The 14003-nt window shown below is 41.9% G+C and overlaps 1 protein-coding gene across 2 annotated transcripts in view; it reads left to right on the forward strand.

Annotated features, from left to right (window-relative positions):
- Positions 1 to 14003, forward strand: part of Hpd (4-hydroxyphenylpyruvate dioxygenase) — a 489423-nt gene that overhangs the window by 381993 nt on the left and 93427 nt on the right. The gene's annotated exons all lie outside the window — the stretch shown is intronic.

The raw sequence follows: 14003 nt of genomic DNA on the forward strand, positions 1-14003 counted from the left end.
GATGATTTCTTCAGTGGGAATTTCACGTGGGGTGATGGCAAAATTTCCTCCCTTGGCGAGCACTGATACTTCGTTTTCTGTAAGCACTCGATCTGTCAAGTTCACCACAGTCTTTTTCATGTCCATGGGTGGATGCTCAAACCGGCATTGGTTGATCTTATGAAACTTCACTTTTTGACGTTCTGTGTTGCGGTTGATGTGGTTCTCCATACTCCTGTACGTGATCCCATCGATTTTATTCCAGTCCTCGGGACTCAGCTTGCCACTCAGGTGATAGAATATATCCAGTATGTTTTTGTCGGTTCTGGCAAGTTCTCTTCGCGTGAAGTGAATACGTTCGCGAAGCAACGATTTCTCCAATCGGTTGTAGATGCGGTGAGCTTGTGCAGTAACGAAGAGGCGTTTCATCTTCAGAAAGGCGGGAATGATATTGGAATCTCGGCAACGTGACAAGAATGCGAGCGACGACAGCAGTTGCGCTTTTGATCTCCTAACTTTACTTAACTTCCGGTAAGACTTGACAACTCCCTCCCCGTAGAGGCGATGTAAATAGTCTATAAGGTTTTCGCGGCCATCATTTGATAAAAATTGTTTTTTCGGGTTCGAAGACCGTCGTCCGTTTGAGTTTGTTCTCAACGTTTCCCCAACACTAGTGGTTGGCATCATCAGGAGAATTGATAAACTCGATCAAAGTCAAGTTTTCCGGAGTCTCAGGTTGTATTTATGCACATAAGTGGCTTGAACTACACTATTGTTTTGCGATTGGTCAGTTGATTCTATGGCTGGCAGCGTATTGTAAACAGTTGTTATGCTGGTAGAACCTGATTGGCCGAGAGATGTGGAGTTATCTGATTGGCTGTTGTCATCATTCTGTTGCTGGACCTTGAAGGGGAAGGTTCTTGTTCTTCTGAGAGCTGGTGTCCAGGATCTGCTCAATTTCAAAGTTTCTTCTCTTCTATTATAGCTGTTTTTGTGCTTGTATATTTCAATAGCCTCTCTGTAGATTCGTGGGAAGAAGTGGTCAACATTAGCTATTACCTGTGTTTTGCTGAACTGTACACTGTGGTTGTCGTAAAGCGCATGCTCTGCCACCGCCGACTTTTCTGTTTGGCCCATTCTGCAGCATCGTTCGTGCTCTTTTATTCTCGTGGCCACAGATCTTTTTGTGGTTCCAATATATACCTGACCACAGGTGCACGGTATTCGGTAGATCCCCGGTGTTGATAGAGGGTCACGGTGGTCTTTTGCTGATCGCAGCATTTCACATATTTTTCTGGTTGGTTTGAAAATGGTCTTTATACGATGTTTTTTCATGACCTTGCTGATTCTTGCCGTCACTCCGGGGATAAAAGGCAGCACAGCTTTTCCAATTGATTGTGACTGCTCATTTTCCGTTGGTGATTCCTTGATGGAGCGTAAGGCTTTCTTGATGTCGTCTTTCGTGTACCCATTAGAGCGGAAAACTGATTTTAAGTGCTCAATCTCTTTACCTAGATCTTTTCCTTCACATAGTCTTCTTGCCCTCTCGATCAAGGTTTTCAGTACGCCTCGTTTTTGGTGAGGATGATGATTGGAGAGCTTATGCACATATCTGTTGGTGTGAGTAGGCTTACGATAAATGCTGTGGCCTAAACGTTGACCTTGACGGCTGATCAGAACGTTGACCTTGACGGCTGATCAGAACGTCCAAGAACGGGATCTGTCCTTCTTTCTCTATTTCCATAGTGAATTTGATGTTCGGATGGATTCCGTTGAGATGGTCCAAGAATCAGTGAAGATTTTTTTCACCATGCCCCCAAACAACGAATGTATCGTCAACGTAGCGGAGCCAAATTGTTGGTTTGAGAGGCGCTGTTGTTACTGCCTGCTCCTCGAATTTTTCCATAAAGAAGTTGGCAACTACCGGGCTCAAGGGGCTTCCCATAGCTACTCCATCCGTCTGTTCATGGATGACGTTGTTCCAGGTGAAATAGGTTGTAGTAAGGCAAAGCTGGAAAAGGCCTACTATATCTTTTTGGAATATTTCATCGAGTAGTGCTAAGACGTCTTTCAGTGGCACCTTGGTGAACAATGGTACTATGTCAAAGCTCACCAGTACATCATCAGGTTGCAAGGTGATATTTCTTATTTTTTCGACAAAGTGACCAGAATCTTTCACAAATGTGCTTGTTTTTCCTATGTGTGGCTGCAAGATGGTGGTTAACACCTTGGAGGTGGGAGATCCAATGGAACTCACAATCGGCCGCAACGGAACCAGTTCTTTATGTATTTTCGGCAAACCATAAATGCGAAGAGAAAGTGCTTCTGTTCTGCAGATACCTTTTTTCTCATTCTCAGGTAAAGACGAGGATTTTACCAAACTGTTCATCTTCCTCAGGATCTTTTGTGTTGGGTCTTTTTTGAGCACTCTATACGTTGATGGATCCAAGAGTTCTGTCATTTTACGGCCGTATTCTTCTGTCTTCATTATTACCGTTGCATTTCCCTTGTCTGCTGACAGAATGAGAATATCTTTATCGGAGTTGAGGCTCCTAATCGCTCGTAGTTCGGCTGATTTTAGATTTTTCCGGGGTGGCTTGGCTCTTGTCAGAATTCTGGATGTTTCTACTCGTATTTCTTCTGCTTGCTCTTCTGGCATGTTTCTCATGGCTGCTTCAACATTTGCGATGATTTCTTCAGTGGGAATTTCACGTGGGGTGATGGCAAAATTTCCTCCCTTGGCGAGCACTGATACTTCGTTTTCTGTAAGCACTCGATCTGTCAAGTGAACTTGTGGTGAACTGGCTTGTAGTATTGGGAGCGCTATAGAACCGGAAGTGACGTCACACTTCCTCCGCCCCGCTCCACCGGCGGAGTGGTCTCCGAGATACAGTACGAGGTGTCTTATCGCACTTCCGGTGTTTATTAAGTGACATCTGCTGTTTATTAAGTGACATCTGCTGTTTATTTAACTACTTCCGGTGTTTATTAAATGACCTCTGTTGTCTATTAGGTGGCCTCCGTTGTTTATCTCTACAGAATGCCGACATCCGGAGTTTATTAAGTGACATCTGTTGTTCATTAAACGACTTTCGGTGTCTTATCGCCATTATTTTTTACTTCTGTGTTGACTTATTTCTATTGGTAATTAGGGACTACGGATCATTGAGAACTACGGGGGCTACAAATATTCCTGACAAGCTTCTAGACTCCTCGCGTACCCCGTGACCATATTTCGAAAAAAAAGGGACGTTTCACTCAAGAGCGTGGCCACCAGGGAAGTATCTACGAGGGGCTTTTTTGTCCCAATTTCAGGTTTTTGCCAGGATTCTCTCTCACCTTATCTCAGCACTTCCTGTCTCTTTCTTTTTTTCCCCCAATTATGTGTGTTTTGACGACGTCATGTTTCGACTTTAAAACATGTCTTTACACCCCTGTCATCACTGTTATTCGCTGATGTATTCGTATTCCCATACTTATCCCTCTAGTTTTAAAAGAAGAAACATTATAGAAAAATAGAGAATTAAAAACGATTTAAAACAAATTTTATAAAAATAAAGTAAAAATGACGTTTTATATAAAAAAATTAATCGAAATAAGTCTCCAAAACAATAAAAATAAGATATAATTACATATATAAATAATTTTGAACGACTAAAAATAATACGCTAATATAAATAAAATAACAAAAGTAATGAAAAAATGAAACAGATGAAATAGTAACGATGAAGAAAATAAAGGAGTGAAAATTACTAACAATGAAAATAAAATGATTACACAAATATAATAAAAAATCAAATAGATAAAATAATTACAATGAGTAAAGGAAATAATGAATTAAAACAATATAAAAAAAACGAAATAAAACTAATATTAAAATTTTGAATAGTTAATAAATGAAATAAAATAAAATGATAATACAAATAAAATAATAAATGTGACGATTGGTGAGGTGTATACGAAGCGACGAACATGAAGCATTCCTTTATTTTGCATTAACCTGCGAAACATACAACCCTTCGCCATGAAGGTTAAAATCGAACTCTCGAGAATGTCTTCGTCTCTCGATACCACTTGAATCTCACGTGTCTCGTGAATTGCTGTACATCCTTGTTAACAGCTTGCCTGTTACATACTCCCCCTCTGGTTTCGCGGATGTCCCGGCAAGGAACCAGCAATAGGCGTTATGGGAAGTTGTTCAGTGTTCTTGTTAGTTCCAACTTTGAGTGGTCGTCCCTTCTTTCGTGATGACACTACGGCATCCGGTTTCGCACATGGTGTGAGAGCAGAAGTACGATATACGCTGACAGAGACACCCGATTTGGCCGGATCAGCGACTATGTACCTCGTAGGTGATCTCTGGGCTAGCACAGGGTACGGTCCATCTCGTTGTGGCGTGAACTTTGTCGACCAGTTCTTCCTTCGAGAACTCTGTTTGGAACCGTTGTCAACATAACCTTTGCGTTCATCCCGTTTTTGTTCCACCTTCTGCTTCACAGAAACTCTTGTAAGGCTTTGCATGGGAGTCAACCTGTTTTCACGACTTCTTTGGGCATGGCTGCGACCTTCTGATCGACGCGCGTTAGGGTGATTAGAATATTTAATGCCGCTCCCCCTGCATTTATCGTTCCCTTCTCTAGCACTGCTTATACTTTTTTGGGTCCTTGACTCATGGAAGATATTGCTAGACGTTATTGTTTGGCTTGGCATTTTACAATGATGCAGTATGTGATAATATCCTGGTGATCCTGGACTGCGTCGCCTGGCACCGGAAAGTTCGACTCGTTCGTTCCTGCGGAAACGTAAGTCTAGTGCTTGCCTGCCTCTCGGAGTAACTCGTGGTTGCCTTTGCACCGGTTGGTGATGAAAGCTTCTTGCGGATCGGTGGATTTCGCTATGGACAGCAGGACGTGGATAGTCACGGACGCGACCTGTTTGGTTCCTGAGACGTCTAGACCGATCCCACCGCTGAGGTTCCGATGCCATATCACCATGGGGAATTTCGCCTTCGGGAGTGTCCCCTCCCCCTGGACTGAAAAAATTTTCATTATTTTTCCACGACCTGTTCAGCACTTGTTTCCGTTGCTCTCCTTCAACTTGTCGTAGTTGGAAAGAATTCAAGTTAACATGCTCTACTACATGTTGAACAGTTTTAATCGTAGACTCGTTCATAAAGTGGAATCGCTTCCGAGTATTTTCCCCGAAGAACCATTGCCTTCGCTTGAGATCCAACACGATACCAGCTTTCTCTAGAAAGTCGATTCCCAAAAGAGTTCTGTTACCGACGATTACAGGAAGAACTATAAATTTCGTCCTTACTCGCTTCCATTGGATGTTGACCAATACCGTTGTAGTCCACACATTCACCGTTGATTGCTGTCTGTTTGCAAGACGCATCTCGATAGTTTCCCGATGGAATTTGGCGTTTTGCTCTTTCAAAATACGATGCAGAGTATCACTTGCGATACAGTGCGTAGCACCGCTGATGGCACAGGCAGTTCCCACTTTGCCATTTACATGAATTTTTAACAATGCTACGGGTTTTGTTACAGAAGAGCATAGATTCAGTTCCAACTGACCAAACTGAGCGGTTGTCGCTGTCATTTCGGGATTACAGGTCGGACACTGCGCTCTAATTACCCCCGGATATCCACATCCATAGCAGCTTACAGGTCGCTGTTCATCCAGGCTGATCATGGGAAATGTCTGTTCATCTGCACGAATCACTGGTTTTGATTTCCTCGGTGTTTGCTTTCGACGACCCTCGACATCGTACTGCTGATTGAATTTCTTTGTGAAAGTACTCCTGGCATCTTCATACGCGTCGAGTTTCTCCGCTAGTTCCGATGGGGAGATCAACATGGCCCATACATCGATGAAATGTTCTTTGACTTGTGGAGGGCACCTCTTCTTCATCTGATCAGCTATGACTAGATTAATCAAGTCCTCGAATGTTGTAACCTTAATTTCTGTTAACCATCCTTCAAGATACGTTTTCAACTCAAAATAAAAATCACGCCATGAACTCTCCGAGTTCTTCCGATGCTCTACAAAAAGCTGTCGAAATCTGTCCGCGTGTAGCTTAAATCGCTTTAACAGCAGTTCCTTGAGATACCGATAGTCCTTGAACTTCTCGTCAGGCTCCCTGGCACAGATCCCATGTGTCGTTCGAACAGGACCAGGAACAATGAAATGTCATCTGATGATTCAAAACGCGGAACCGACACTTGAAAGTCCCGATTTGTCACAGCCGGTCGAACGGAAGCTTGGCACTTCTCCGCTTCTATCCTCAGTCTCTCGAGTTCGAACTGCATTTCTGCTCGCCGGTTCCTCTCTTCGGCATCTTCCCGTCGAATCCTCTCCTCTGTTTCTTCTCGTCGAATTCTTTTTTCTGCTTCTTCTCGTCGAATTCTTTTTTCTGCTTCTTCTCGTTGAATTCGTTCTTCTGCTTCTTCTCGTTGAATTCTTTCTTCTGCTTCTTCTCGTCGAATTCTCTCTTCTACGAGGGTCTGTAGCACTCCTTTTGCGAAGACCTCGTCGTATTCTTTACTGGATGTAATAAGTAAAAATTTAATAAATAATAAATGAAGGAAAAAACTATCAATAAAATTAACATAGTGTGCTAGTAAGAATAACAATAAAATTAAAAAATTAAATGATTAATAAAATGGAGCAAAAACAAATGAAAATAAAAAATAATAATAATACTATGAAATAAATAAAATACTAACGTAAATAGATTTATTAACAACTAAAAGAATAAAACAGATCAAAATAATTAACTATGAGATGGTTGTTTGAATATATATTGTTACTAAATTTAAATGTATTTCTCACCAAGCACTCTCGCTGCATGCAACGATTTCAATGTAACATTACTGTGAATTCTTCAGCGGAAACTGCATAGAGAGTTTCATCACCACACTATAAACATTCAATTTTTCCTGATTTGAAGAAAGATTTTGCTGATTATATTCTTGCAGCATTATTCCTTATATATCACTGTTTCATACCATACATATGCACAAACATCTAAAGTGCACACAGTCAACTGCTACCATTCACCGAAACGAACATTCTCTTGGTTTCGATTACTGATGACAATGATAAAGGCTGAAAAATAAACTGAGGTTTCTGATATGATGTGTTTCAACTAAAGAGTGGACATCCTTCATGACATTGTAACATTTGAATGAGGTTGCCACTGAGCCTAGCTGAGTAAGGGCTATGGCATAGACGGGTGAGCTGAATATACGTGAGCATCCATTTCCCGTTGCTGATGACAGAAATCGAGAGATTTCCTTTGGAGACCTCTGATTGGTTGGCAATCGGCTCTGGACCAATGGCAGTTGAGCTCTCGTTCCCGGATGAAGTTGGAATTATTTCTGCACCTAAGGGAGAAAGAGTGACTAATTCTGTTGAAATGGAATCGATGATTTCCATCGGCTGAGAGTTATCTGCGATTACCTCTGTCTCGAGGATAGGCAAAGTTTTTTCTGGATCAGTTTCCTCTGGAGCGACTGTCCTGAAAGTAAAAGAAGGGGAGGGGGAACAGATCCTTGTCTAGTTCTTCGCTAGGGTCATCGTAGAGCTGGCAAGATGAGTTTTCAAAGTCCATTAGCTGGCCCACTAGCTTGTTGTCGAGAGTCGAAGCAAGATGATCGTGGACGATTTCTATGAATTGTCGTTCTTGTTCGCAGCGGATCTCCTTGATCCAAAGGCGTCGATCTTCTTTATGCTCTTCTACAAGATAAAACGCCTGAACTTGAAGGTGGAGGTCTAAAACCAAGTTGTATTTGTGACGTCGACGTCGGCAAAGAATGCTGTTCATTTGAGGCCCGATGAACCATGGAATGATCGTGTAGGTAGCAGCTATACTTCTTCACCGGCATCGGGGCTGTCACGGATGGGCCCTGTCTCGGCTTCTTTTTGGACCTTGCCATGTCGGTACCTGAAAAGAGAGAAGACTACTACGGTATCGGAGCTCAAAAAATCGTGACCGTCCCCTGCAGAATTTCGAGTGCTTTTCGTTCTTTTTCCTTTTGATTTCAAAAGAAATTTTGATTTTTAATTGATTTTTTTCTATCGAGAATCACTGGAAGAGAAATTTTTTTTACAAAAAAATTGTATATGTATATACAATTTATCTAGAATTAACTCAGGTTCCCAGTGGTCCAATACACATTTGGAATAAGAAATGATGACTCACGAAAGAAAGAATCATTTTACTGTTAAATTTCAATAATATTTAATCAAACAAAATCATGAAAACAGTTTCCATTTCAAACACACAAGTATAAAATTATTTAAATTATTATGATACAAAAATTCAATTAGCATAGGAAGAAATAATATATTGTATAAATTAAGAATTCAGGTGTAATAAATCCGAAATTCGATGTTGGAATGTATTGACGTTAAATAGGGGAAAAATCTCATTAGATGCTAAATTACCTTATTGCCGTAAATAGTTTCCTAATTTTATGTTTCCCCATATCCCAATTTTACAATTTAAAATGTGGTAAGAACTTCTTTCCTACCCTTTTCTCCATCCTCATGGTGTCGTATATATATCCCCAACGTCCGATGGTAATTACATTCGATATCTGCAAAACAACCACTCCTGGAACTAATTCATTTGCCTACTTTATTCTTAACTTCCACTCGTCAATCTGCCTTGAATTTTTCAAAAATTCCAAGAAAGTAAAGTTTTGAGGGGCACCAACCCCTCTTTTTCCCATTGGCAGTCCGGCTTCAAAGAAATATCCTTCTATTGGGTGATGAGGATTACGTAGGTACAAATTAGTATTAAAATTAACATCATTGGTCAGGTTCACCCCTACGTTACTGCGGACGCGGGACGAGTAGGAGGAAACTCGGGAAAGGCCCGTCCCAGTAATTCAAACCGACCAATACATATTGAAAGATATCGAGGAAATGCTGATCCCATTCAATGCCGCCGCTGTATGGCCTTCAACCACACGGCTCTGTTTTGTAAGGGCCGGGCAGTATGCGCATTTTGCTCAGGGCCGCACGAAACGAAAAAATGCAAGGATAAGGGCGACAGGAGGAAAATACGATGTGCGTTCTGTGGCGGCCCTCACACAGCTACTTTCCCAGGCTGTGCAAGGCAAGGCACCCCAATGCCCGTAAGCAAGAAAAGGGCAGAATAATAACCCCCTTCTCCCCCTGCATCTTCGCCCCCCCCCTGCGAGGAGGATTTCCTCCCCCCCCCCTCTTCCGGGATGTCAACTGCCGGCAGGGAATGTCCCGCTGTTAGCTACCCAACCCCAACTTGACGGAGACGAAAATTTCGAACTGGGCACTCAAACAATCACAATTTGCACATCCCGGCCAAATGGGCAAATGGATGAGCCGCACACAACACAAATGCTGAAAAAGCCTACTGAAAGCATAGAAGACCTTAAGGTCAAGCAACTAGAACTCCACTCACAAATATATCCTGGCGCCCCACCCATGGCCGAGGGTAAGGAAATGCAACATTTACATGCAATTCAAGAACAACTTGGAAAAATGCACACAAGCAAACAAGCTGCCAAAGCGGCATACAATTATTACGTAATCGGAACCGACGAAATTGACTCCGATGAGGAAATATTCGAGGACGCACACGAGGAACTGTCACCCTTTGTGAGCCCTTACCAATCGGAACCCACGCGAAAGACAAACTTGGCCCAGGAGACACCAACTGGGCCCGTACAAGAAACAAACACCCAACAAAACAGTCGAGCTGAACAGCAATCGGCCCAAGTGCCCACATTAGGAACCGAAACCAAAACGGGTAACATCCCAACCGAGCTTCTTCAACAGTTACAGAGCCTCAACAAAGAAAAAATTCAAATTCCTATTACATTGCTTCACACACTACTCAACAATAGCACAAATAATTAATGCCCCCCCCCCCCAGGCCCTTAAGGGCAATGGCCTGGAACTGTAATGGACTTAGGGACAACCTGAAAGAGTTACAAGAAGAAGTTCATAGAACTCAAATCGACATTGTCCTTCTGTCTGAGACCTGGTTACTTCCAAGCAATGACCCGAAACTTCAGGGCTTTTCAATAGCCCGCAAAGATTGACTGCATAATCGAGGGGGCGGAGTCGCAGTTCTCGTGCGAAACTCCTTCCCCTTCCTGAACATCACTCTCCCCCCATCAACAGAAATGGAGGCAGTGGCAGTCGAGGTGCACATAAACAATAGATCCTTCATCTTCTGTGCAATATACAAGCCACCCCGAAATAAAATTGACACAGACCTCCTTAATGCAATATTTAACACGACAAAACCAGTCTTTATTAGGGGCGACTGGAACTCCAAGGACCCGCTTTTTCACAGCAAGAAACGAAATAAACATGGAGTAGTCCTCAGGCGTTATTGCATGAATAAATTCCTTCAAGTGCACTCAACACACATCCCTAGCTGCCCAAGATATGAACCAGACATAATTGACTTTGGGATATCAAAAAACTTCTTGAACGACATTCACACCCACACTAAAATTATACTAAATTCACCACACAACCCAGTCTACTTTGAGATTGACCACCAAATACCCAGAACTAAGAGAATATCAAAAAGGGTGAACTGGTCAAAATTTCAAGAACTCACTGAAGATGATGACATAATCACCATAGAAGAGGAAACACCAACACAAATAGACGAAGCGGTCGCTCAAATCACCACACGCTTTCAAGAAGCGATTGACCAGGCTTCGGAAGAAATACACTTCTCGGACCATAGATACGGGCTGCCGAATGACATCCTGCAAAAAATTAAATTTAAAAACAGAATCAGAAAAAATTGGCAAAGATTTCGTAGACGCATCAACAAAATACTGCTAAACAAACTTCAAAGTGAAATTAAAAGGGATGTCACAAATTTCACTAATGACCGCTTCACAGATTTTGTCGGAAATGCCACCGCAGAAAACGGCAACTTGTGGAAGGCTTGGTGAATCTGCAGCCCCCCCCCCCCCGCTCTCGACTTACAAAAATCAAAAAAGGCAACAACCTTGTCTTCGCCCCCCAGGAAATCGCAGAGACATTCGCAGATGCCTATGAACGGCAGTTCACCCCAAACAGGGTGCAAACACGACAGGAAACAATAGCTACTTGCCAAAGGGTAACCTCGTACATTCTCTCACATAGGGCACAAGGCACCGACCATATGGACCTCACCACCGAAGATGAAATAAAAAATCTAATTAAAAAACTTGATGCAAAAAAAGCACCGGGGGCGGATCACATAAGTAACAAAGCCCTTAAGCTCATGGCCCCGTCACACCTTACATCACTCTTGAACATTTTCAACGCATCACTCATAACAAACTTTTTTCCAACCCCTTGGAAACATGCCATAATAAGGGCGATACACAAACCCGGCACGGACCCCGAAGAAGCGACCTCGTACCACCCGATCTCGCTCCTAAAAAACTTCTCCAAGTTATATGAAAGAGTTGTAGCTGTTAGGCTTTCACAGTATATCGAAACCAACGACATTATCAGACCGGAGCAACATGGGTTCCGACCCGAACACTCATGTGTAACCCAACTCTTAAGGGTCACGGAATACATTACAAACTCGTTCAATTACACTGACACAGTGGCAGGCCTTTTCTGCGATATATCTAAAGCCTTTGACAAGTGCGAAATAGCCACTCTTCTGTCGAAACTCATCACCCTTAGGTTTTCACCACATTTCATACTCTTCTTCTTCAATTACCTGATGGGGCGTACATTCCAGGTAAAAATAGACCAAGAATTATCAACCACCAGACCCGTACGAGCCTCCGTCCCGCAGGGCAGCGTTCTTGGCCCTCAACTTTTTGTGCTCTACATCAATGATTTTCCCACACCCAGAAACGGTATACTGGCCCTATTTGCTGATGATGCAGAAATTCTGTGCAGTAGTAGAAATCCTGCTTATGCCCTTTGGAACCTACAAGATGCCGCCCATGACAGAGCAATGGTGTATAAACTCTGACGTTCGCATGAACTATGATAAATGCAAATTCATGTGGTTTGCACGCAGAACCAAACTTCCTAGATATGCACTTGCATTTGGGTGACACAGGCTGAACCCAGTCACACACATTAAATACCTTGGGTGCATTCTTGACAAAAAATTGCTCTTCAGAGAACATGTCCAAATGGCCCGGAACAAGACCGTCGGAATCATGGACATGCTTAATAGAATCACCTTTCCCCAGGCGAAACTAACAACACACAATAAAATCATACTTTACAAGTCCATTCTTCGTCCCACAATGCTGTATGCCTCCCCGGTGGGGGCCCACGCCCGCAAACTAAATATTAAAGGGATACAAACAAGACAAAACAAAATATTAAGACAACTCATGCATGCACCTTGGTATCTCCGTAACATTAATATCAGAACAGACTTACAAATCTCACATCTCCGGTCATACATACTACGACTAAACCAAAGCCAATTCGATCGAATGAGTGAATCGACATACCCACATATCCGAATCATTGTGGACTACGACGTTAATGAACAGTGGAAATATAGGAGGCCGAAGCAAATAGGGCAACTCCAATGGCACGAGCTTTAGCTTCCCCGTGTCCACCATATTTTTTAAGCACCCTGTATATAGATTTTTGCATAGGATAACTATAGTCCGTTTCAGGTTAACTTTGCAGTGCAGAGAAAGGTAGAGAGTGTATTCCTTCGCCACAAAATATAGTTCCCATATATCGGATGCTTACGATGATCATTTATACAGAATATTTCAATTTTTTGAATGATTGAAGAAAATACTGAAAAAATATTGTTCTGAATCGATCTTTATTCGGTTAAGAATTTTAAATTAGAAAAAAAAAATGGTCACCATTATACGTGAAAAGATTTTTCTCAGTGAGAATAAGCTATACCTTACCGCGACCGCGCATCGATACATTGGTTGAAAAGCTTTCGTTGTCATAGCAACGTGTGATGCGGTTCCCTCGTAGCTTCCCTTCCACTGCAAAGTTAACCACACCGCGTCAACTACTAGTAGTTAAGAGGTACTATGAACTACCAGTCCTTAAGGTCACGTGACGTGAAACAGTAGTTAGAGGGAGAGAAAATTTTTGGTTTCGAGAGTAACAGATCGCTAACCAATCGGGATGCCGTTTGAAGCCTACAACTACTACTAATTATTTAACAATCGTTTTTCCGCAGTGGGTGGTGGCAGCGATTTCATGTTTACAACTGATTGTAAACAAACTTTTTTTCCCGAGGGACTCGCCACACATTTTTGTCACCCGTGCTTTGCAATTTTTTTTTTACTCTAACATCGTCAGCTAGTTTAATTATTTTGTAAACGTATATGAGACGTTGCATTTTTCATCTTGCGACTTTTTTTAGAATAAGATTCAGTATTTTTCTTGTCCGAGCTCATGGATCCCACTTTTGGATACTTGAAAAAGCGAGTATCTGGGACCCCAGCTGCATATAAGCGGGTCGCATACTGATGAAATCAAAATTTGAAAAAAAGAAAATTCTTACAACAAAATGCAAAATTTTAAATTAAGGTTACCGGCACTAGTTGAGCCTATGGTCGTAGTGTGTCATTCCGGGGCAGAGTTTCCCTTTTTTTTTTTTTTTGGGGGGGGGGGGGAGCTTTTCTTGAAAGGGTTATTATGCAAAATAATTGTAGATTTTTGGGCCCCCTATTCGCCTCGGGGGCCCTACTTGAGGCCCCAGCTGAATACTATTTTTAATATTGAGGGCCACTTTTTTTTAAGACCAATTTGTTAAAAATGATTTTTTATTATCCATTTTTATTCCTTTTAAATTCATTGAAACAATGAATTGCAAATTATTTTCGGAGCAACTAAAATATTAAATTATTGATAATTTATAATTAAAAGAATTAACTGCCTTGCTGCGTATTGTAGTTCTATATTTTAAACTATAGGTTTCTCCTTGGTAGTAAAAAATATCAGAACACGATTTTCTATGAATGAGCACTTACCTGTTAATGGAAGTGAATACTTCAATA

Source organism: Pholcus phalangioides, unplaced genomic scaffold (assembly GCF_987345545.1).
Source record: "Pholcus phalangioides strain wild (caught in Gottingen) unplaced genomic scaffold, Ppha-v1.0 ptg000015l_1, whole genome shotgun sequence".
Lineage (NCBI taxonomy): Eukaryota > Metazoa > Arthropoda > Arachnida > Araneae > Pholcidae > Pholcus > Pholcus phalangioides.